Source organism: Microtus ochrogaster, unplaced genomic scaffold (assembly GCF_000317375.1).
Source record: "Microtus ochrogaster isolate Prairie Vole_2 unplaced genomic scaffold, MicOch1.0 UNK484, whole genome shotgun sequence".
NCBI classification, from domain to species: domain Eukaryota; kingdom Metazoa; phylum Chordata; class Mammalia; order Rodentia; family Cricetidae; genus Microtus; species Microtus ochrogaster.
Genome location: NW_004949582.1, coordinates 8,452 through 16,177, shown reverse-complemented (window position 1 = coordinate 16,177; position 7,726 = coordinate 8,452).

Here is a 7,726-nt window from a genome sequence, read left to right as displayed (position 1 = left end):
AACTGCCACACTGCTTTCCAGAGTGGTTGCACAAGTTTGCATTCCCACCAGCAATGGATGAGTGTACCCCTTTCTCCACAACCTCTCCAGCAAGGCTATCATTGGTGTTTTTTATTTTAGCCATTCTGACAGTTGTAAGATGGTATCTTAAAGTTGTCCTGATTTGCATTTCAGGGAAATTCCATTAGTTCTAAACACATATTTATTATGCTCAGTTCTCCTTTGTCCATTTCTATAGCTTGTGCTTGACTTATGAGTCATATGTTCAAAAATATGCTTTGGGAAAATTAGTTATGGAGTCTTAGCATGATGCGTGGAAAATAAGTGCAATGAGAGATGCGAGTCTATATGCACTGTCATGGAGTGTCTCCAGAAGGAGCTCGTCCCTTACGTCAGAACCTTGCAGTCATATAAATAAAAGCACTGATGGAAATTGATCCTAATGTCTTGTTTTTTCTCCAAATGGACTTATAGATAAATAACATTGAAGAGCCCTGCTTTGTTCTGAGCAGTTTATACATCCTCTTGTCATTTTACAACTCCACAATAGTGGTTGCCAAACTTCAGGGAGATCAGAGATTTGTGTGTGTAATTCTGCCTCCAATTAATTATAAGGCCAGGACCAAACCTTTTATGTTTATGGGATGCTTGCATCCATCTAAGCATTTTCAGTGCTTTGCTTTCTATAACAAAAGTCAATACTGAAATCCTACTTGAAAAATTTGGTGACATTTCTGATTTACAAGACCAGTGTAATGTTTATACTATCAGGAAATTTGATCTAGGTCAAGAATGTTTTCAATTATGCCTGTGATTGGTATGAAGATTACAATAATGGCGAGGTAGCCGATTGAGGCTATTTGTCCGAAAATGATAAGTGGGTGTTCAACTGGTTGGCCTCCAATTCATGTGAGGATAAGAAGGTCAGCTAGTAAGATTCAGTATATTGTTTGTGTAATCAGGCAGAAGGTAAATCCTTGTTATTTGAGGTGTGGAGAAAAGGTATGAGCTAAGATAAGGATCGATAGGATTAAAGCTAGGACTCCTCCTAATTTTGGGGGGATGGATCAAAAGATGGCATAGGCAAAGAGAAAATACTATTCTGGTTTAATGTGTGGTGGAGTGTTAAGTAGATTTTCTGGGCTATAATTATCAGGGTCTCCAAGAATATCTGGGAAAAATAAAACCACAATTATGAGAGCTATTAATAGAAGGAGGGCTCCTAGAAAGTCTTTCATTGTGTAATAAGGGTGGAATGGGATTTTATCTGCCTCTGAGTTTAGGCCTGATGGGTGGTTGAAGCCTGTTTCCTGGAGAAATTGTAGGTGGACTAACATGAGAGCTGTAATGATGAGAGGAAGGATAAGTGCAATGCAAAGAATCATGTAAGAGTGGCTTTGTCTACTGAAAATCCACCTCAGATCCATTCTACCAGGGTTGCACTGATGTAAGGAGGTTTGTGATTAGTGTAGCTCCTCACAAAGATACTTGTCCAAATGGGAGAACATAGTCTATGAATGCTGTTGCTATTATGGCAAATAGGAGTACAATTCCTATGTTTCAAGTTTTGATCATATTGTAGGAGCCATAATAAATTCCTCATCCTACGTGGAGGAACAGGCAAATAAAGAATCTAGAGGCTCCGTTTGCATGCAGATAGCGGATTAGTCAGCCGTAGTTAACATCTGGGCAGATGTGAGTGACTGATGAGAATGGGGTTGATGTATCTGATGTGTAGTGTATGGCTAGAATAATCCTGTAAGGATCTGGACAATTAAGCGTAGGCCAAGCAGAGAGCCAAAATTTCATCATGATGAGATATTTGATGGGGCTGGGAGGTCGATGAATGAGTGATTGATAATTTTAATTAGTGGATTTTTTTTCAGATGATTGTCATTAGGTGTTTCTATAGTTGAATAACAACGATGATTTTTTCATGTCATTGGTCATAGTTAAAGTCTATGTAGAAATTATGACAGAATCTATTTATTTTCTAAGTCTATTGATTTTGTTAGGTTGTTTAGGCACTTCTTTGAAGCCTCCTATTTATGGTGGGTTATGTTTAACCGCTGGGAGGTGTTCAGGTTGTTTAACGGTGTTAGGATTTGGGGGGACCTTTTTTAGGTCTCTCCTAAAAAAGGAGAGAAAGAGAGAGAGAGAGAATGCACATGCCTTACTTTGGCATTTATAGTATAAGAGACCATGCCCAAGTCAGCTGGTATCTTAAAGGCTACTGGCTAAAGGAATTCCTATGGCCCTTTATTATTAATTTTTAAATAAGTAGTACTATATTTTGCTGATATATTAATGAGTTAATAGTTTTCATCTTGAAGTAAATAACTAAATGTTTTTTGTCACATTTGCAAGATGTCTCCACTAACGATATCTGGTTGCACAAAAATTCCGCTAATTCTGAATACAATCTATTTTTATTCTGCACAGTTCTCCTTCATCCATTTATGTAATTTGTGCCTTGCCCCATGGATCTGTATATTCAAATACAGGCTCATAGAAAATTAGTTCTGGAGTATTATTACGATCAGTAGAGAAAAAGATGACTATTTATGAGAGATGCAGGTCTGTACGCACTGTTATATGGTTGACCCAGAAGGCAGTCATCCTGTTTATGAGAATCTTACAGTCATGGAAATAAAAAAAAAATTGTAGGAAATTATTCCTGAAGCATTGCTTTATTTTTTTTTTAGAAGGGACTTGCAGATGTAAAGCACTGGCATACTCTGTCTTGCTCTGAGCAGTTTACACACGCTCCTCTTCTCATTTTACAGCTCCATGACAGTGGTTCTAAAATGTCAATGGAGCCAGAACCATCCTAGGGGCTTGAGCAAACTCCAACATCTAGATATAATTCCCCAAGGGTATCATTCAGTATGTGTGAGATACACTTCCGAAATGTTTTTTCATAGCAATTCTGAGTGATGATGTCACCACCGACCATGACCTCAGGAGAAAGAATCATTGCATAGATGATCAGTTGCCTCATATGACTAAGCTTACATATGAAGGTGTTCACAGAAGTGAAGGTTGTAGGCAGAGGGGCTGCCAGAAATAGTGTCAACACATGATGTTCCTGCAATCATTAGAAACGGAAGCTGAGCCACAGATCCATGATTTCATGCCTCACCCAGCCCTCATGATTTGCGTGGCAGACTCAGAGAGCTCATAGCTCCAAGAGAAGCAGGCTGCGATTCTTGAGGCCATCTAGGGGGACAGTCTAAGTCTCTGAAACAACGTTATGTCCATTTCATAAAGGTCTCTGCCCCCTAGTGGAACAGAGGAAGAAGAATAGCAAAGTAAACTGTTCTATAAGAGAAAGTTATTCTGAGAAACTCACGAAATTGTAACCAGGAAGACCTATGAAGCAACACTGACGTACATACAGGGGTGACACACTCCTGTACTGACGCAAGTCTTAGCAATGCATAAACCCATGTAAGGAGATTTTGTTCCAAAGGTAACGTTAGTGCTCCATAAATGCGTAATATTATGGAGAAACAGAAACATTTGGTTTGAAGGGATTGTGACTAATCAGATGTACAGGAACTTGCTGTAGACAGGTAAAGTTGAACAGATTTCACCTGGGGCCTAACTGGAAAGAATCCTGATCAGATAGGAAGAGTGCTCAGAGAGAAATAGTGATGATCTGTGTTCTTCTGTTTTATAAAAATTGCTTTTAGAAAAGAGAGGATACATGGATGGAGACAGTGTTAGCAGACACTTGAAACTTTGATTCAACTAGGGCCATGTCTTACTTAGTATATTTTGAGAATAATAAATGTTTCAATAATTTATGGACATAATGATATATTACTCTCTCTGACTTAAATATCTCTCACTTTGGGCAGAGGGGATATATGAAGGGAGATATCTAATGGTAAAAGCCTTTTGAAAAGCAGTATGGAAACCAACTACTATAGAAGTGTCTGAAAAGAAATACGTTGATTGAGAGAATTTAAAAGAAATAAACATATAATGAGGGATACAATATTCAAATAGACTTTATAGGTATGAAAATAAGTCCCTAGTGCTAAGAATGGAGTGCATCTCCTTAAATATTTGTCAGGATATATGACTCCATTGCTGAAGACCTCTTATGGTGTAGAATACAGAGAAAGATGGTTCTTCATTAGTAATTTCCTCGCTACTGGGTAGCAGTCATAATGCTTGAAGGTGCTGTGCATGCTATGTAATGAGAGAGCCATCATTAATATCACTATGATATAAAAATCTAAGATATACAAGAATCCCCCTATAAAATGTGAGGAACAGTCACACAACTATTATGGTAGTAGACAGCTACATTTTGTTGGACAAAAGGGCCATTCTGTGAGATGGATCCCACACCTGATACTACAAGTGAGAAACGTTGATACAAGGTAGATGACAGAACCAAGGGGAAACATACCACTATTATTCTGTTAAAAGACAACAGTAACACAAGAGTCCTAAGGTCATATTGTCACATCCATAGGCCATTGATCGATCCTTGTTAGAGAAGATTCTTGCTGTCGGAGGCAATTAACACAGAAATCCTCAACCGGACAATATAAAGAGACCGGACTACTTCAGAATGAGTGGCCTTGAATGAGATGTGTTTATCACACCCCTTCCTCCTATGCTCAGGGATTTATGTGGAAGAGAGGGTGGGGAGATTGTCAGAGCTGGACATGATTTTTAAGGAAAGAACATTTTTTCAGAAACAACTGGCCTGAAGTACTTATGAATGAACTCCAAGACTGTGATAACGTGCTCAACACCAACACAAGCTCAAGCCGGACAAAATCCCAATATGAAGAAGAGGAAATGGGCACAATACCCCACCAATAGTGAGAAAGCTATTTTCAAATTCTAGCTGTCTGGAGCAGGACAGTCAGATTTGCCCAAAGATTTGACACTTGGTGTTTCACATAAAACCCAAGGCATACCTCATCCTCAGGAAAGGCTGTGGACACAAATTGATTATCACATTTTGTAGTGGCTGTTTTCCTTTTCTTTTTTAAGAGATAAAAAGAACATGAAGTTGGGTGGGCAGGGTGAAGGGCATCTGGGAGAAGTTGGAGGTGGAAAAGAAAATGATAAAAACATAAAACCAAACACAACTGGAAAAAATTCAATAAAATGATTCCTAATGATATTCTGCTATAATTATAGATCAGAGCCTAACGTAAACATCACCGGAGAGGCTCCATCTATCTAGAAGATGATAGAAGCAGATGCAGAGACCCACAGCCAACCATTAGGAAGAGCTAGAGGAATTCCATGAAACATAGGGAGAAAGGATTGTAGAAACCAAAAGGGTCAAGAACACTAGGAGACGTCTACTCAGACAATCAACTAACCAAGGCTCATAGGGGCTTGCAGAGACTGAAGAAACAACCAGGGAACCTATATAGGTCTGACCTGGATCCTCTGCGTATGTGTTATGGTGTATAGCTGGGTGTTCTTGTAGGGTTCCTAACAGTAGGAGTAAGGACTGTCTTTGAGTCTTTTGCCTGCACCCGACACCCTTTTCCTTCTACTGGATTGCCTCGTCCAGCCTTGACACGAGGGTATGTGTCTCGTCTTACTTATTGTAACTTGTTCTGCTGTGTTCACTTTATATCCCTGGGAGGCCTGCCCTTTTCTGACAGGAAACAGAGGAGCAGATCTGGGAGAGAGGGGAGTTGAGGGGGAAGTAGTTGGGAGGAGAGGGGGATGAGGAAACCGCGGTCAGGATGTAATGTATGAGAGAAGATTAAAATTAATTAGGTAAATAAATAAAAAATGAATTAAAATAAATCAAACAAATGGAAGCTAAATATAGCATAGAAGACTCTGGGTGAGAAGTAAGAACTGACGTCTCTACTTGGTGTTTTTCAAATTCCCTAAAATAGTCCGATGTGCTCCTCAAAAATATTCTCTGTTTCTGCTACATTTAGCAACTTATTGATTGGTCTTGGATTTTAGTGCATTAGGAAGAGAAGGGTATAGAGTTCATACATAGCACATATTTCTCCCCTGATCTGAGGAAGCCACAAATTTAATAATCAATGGATAAATCAAATAATATAAAACTCTGTTTCGTATGACATAATACAACCTGAGAAAATAAGGAAAATGTGATAGTCATTATTTTGAGATATTTTACCTCTTGTTTGTTCCATATTTTAATACTGGTGAAAAGACAGTACCTTCCACCAGTACCTTCCACACTTTCTTCTCTTATAAGAAAAAAGATTCAACCAAAAACACTAGCCAAATAGCTATACAGACAGAAAGGGTGTGTGCTAAGGCAGGGGAAGGACAGTACAGTATTCTTATTTAGTGTTCAGAGCTATCTTTCCAATAAGTTCTAAGTAACTCCCAGCGCTTGTTGCAAAACAGTGTGGCTGCCTCTAAGGCCAGCAGAATATGTCCTGAAAACTGATAAATATAGGAACTTCCAGTTGATGCCTGTGTTGCCATCATCAAGAGTGAAAGATAAGACGGTGCCTCTAGGTGGTGGCTCAGTTTAGTTTCCGAAAGAAAAGGCAGAGTTTCAAGAGACCACTCACAGCAGCCATTGGCTTTCCCACTTAGTGCTCAGCTGTACATAGGACTTTCTTCTTGAGGAGTCACTATCTCCTAAAGATTCTAGTGGGATGCAGCTGTGTTCTACCCTGACAGAGGGAAACAGGGTATCTCAGGGTTTGTGTTCTCATAAGATTGAACCACCCAGAGGCTGGATCAACCGTAGCCGTGAACTAGCCACAAAACAGAATATAACAACTAAGTCTAAGCCAAGGATGGAAACCAAACCTTCCATTCTAAAGTGCTAGTATGAAATACATCACAGCTTTGCCAGGAAATATAGTCATCAAGAAAAATACCAGGTATAATATGATGCAAAGTCTGTAGTATGGCTGGCTAATATTCTCTGACAAGGTCAGCAAAATCAGGTTTTCAAAATCCACAGAGGAAGCCCAAACTCATCCCTGAGGGAGAGTCAGAGATTATATCTCAGAAAGAGCCTGAAGTCAGAGTTCTTGGAGGCTTAAACCCATCATCAACACAACCAGTCAAAAAGAGGACATGATTGAGAGGTAGAGCCAACTGTCTAAATGTTTGGGATTTAAAGTCCGAGAGGGGTGTTGCTGAAGCAGGTCCTGGGACTTCAGCAGCATTTGAAGAGTTGAGTCTGTGGAGTGAGGCAGAGGCAGTCCCCACAGGTGAGTCCCTGACTCTTCCGAGACAGAATCCTAAGTTGTCCTGGAGGGGCCTGGGAGAGACTCCATGGCGAATCAGGAAGATCCCCAAGGTGAACACATTCTAAGGCTCGGCATACATGCTGTGAGTAGGGAGGGGAGGGCGGAGGGAAGGCAGAGGAGAATCCCGTGTTTTTTTCTCTAGCTCCATGTTTGCAGAGTATCCACTAAGTACAAGTCTGAGTGTTTCCACAGAGAGTGACAGCAGATGCCATGCACACCGGTAACCGTCAAATGTCATGTCCTAGCAAATATAGATGGTCTCTTGCACATGACCCCTGGGTGTATCTGTTTTCAGTGCGTGTACAGATGAGGCAATCATAGAGTCAGAGGTACCATGTCCCTATGCAGGCTCCACCGAGACGGTTGCTTTAGAGACCCAGAAAGTCCTGAGCATGAATTGTCATAAGGGTTTCCTATTGTACTCCACATCTACACTTGGATCTGGTTTCCTTGCTTTCTTCCTCCTCCTCCTCCTCCTCCTC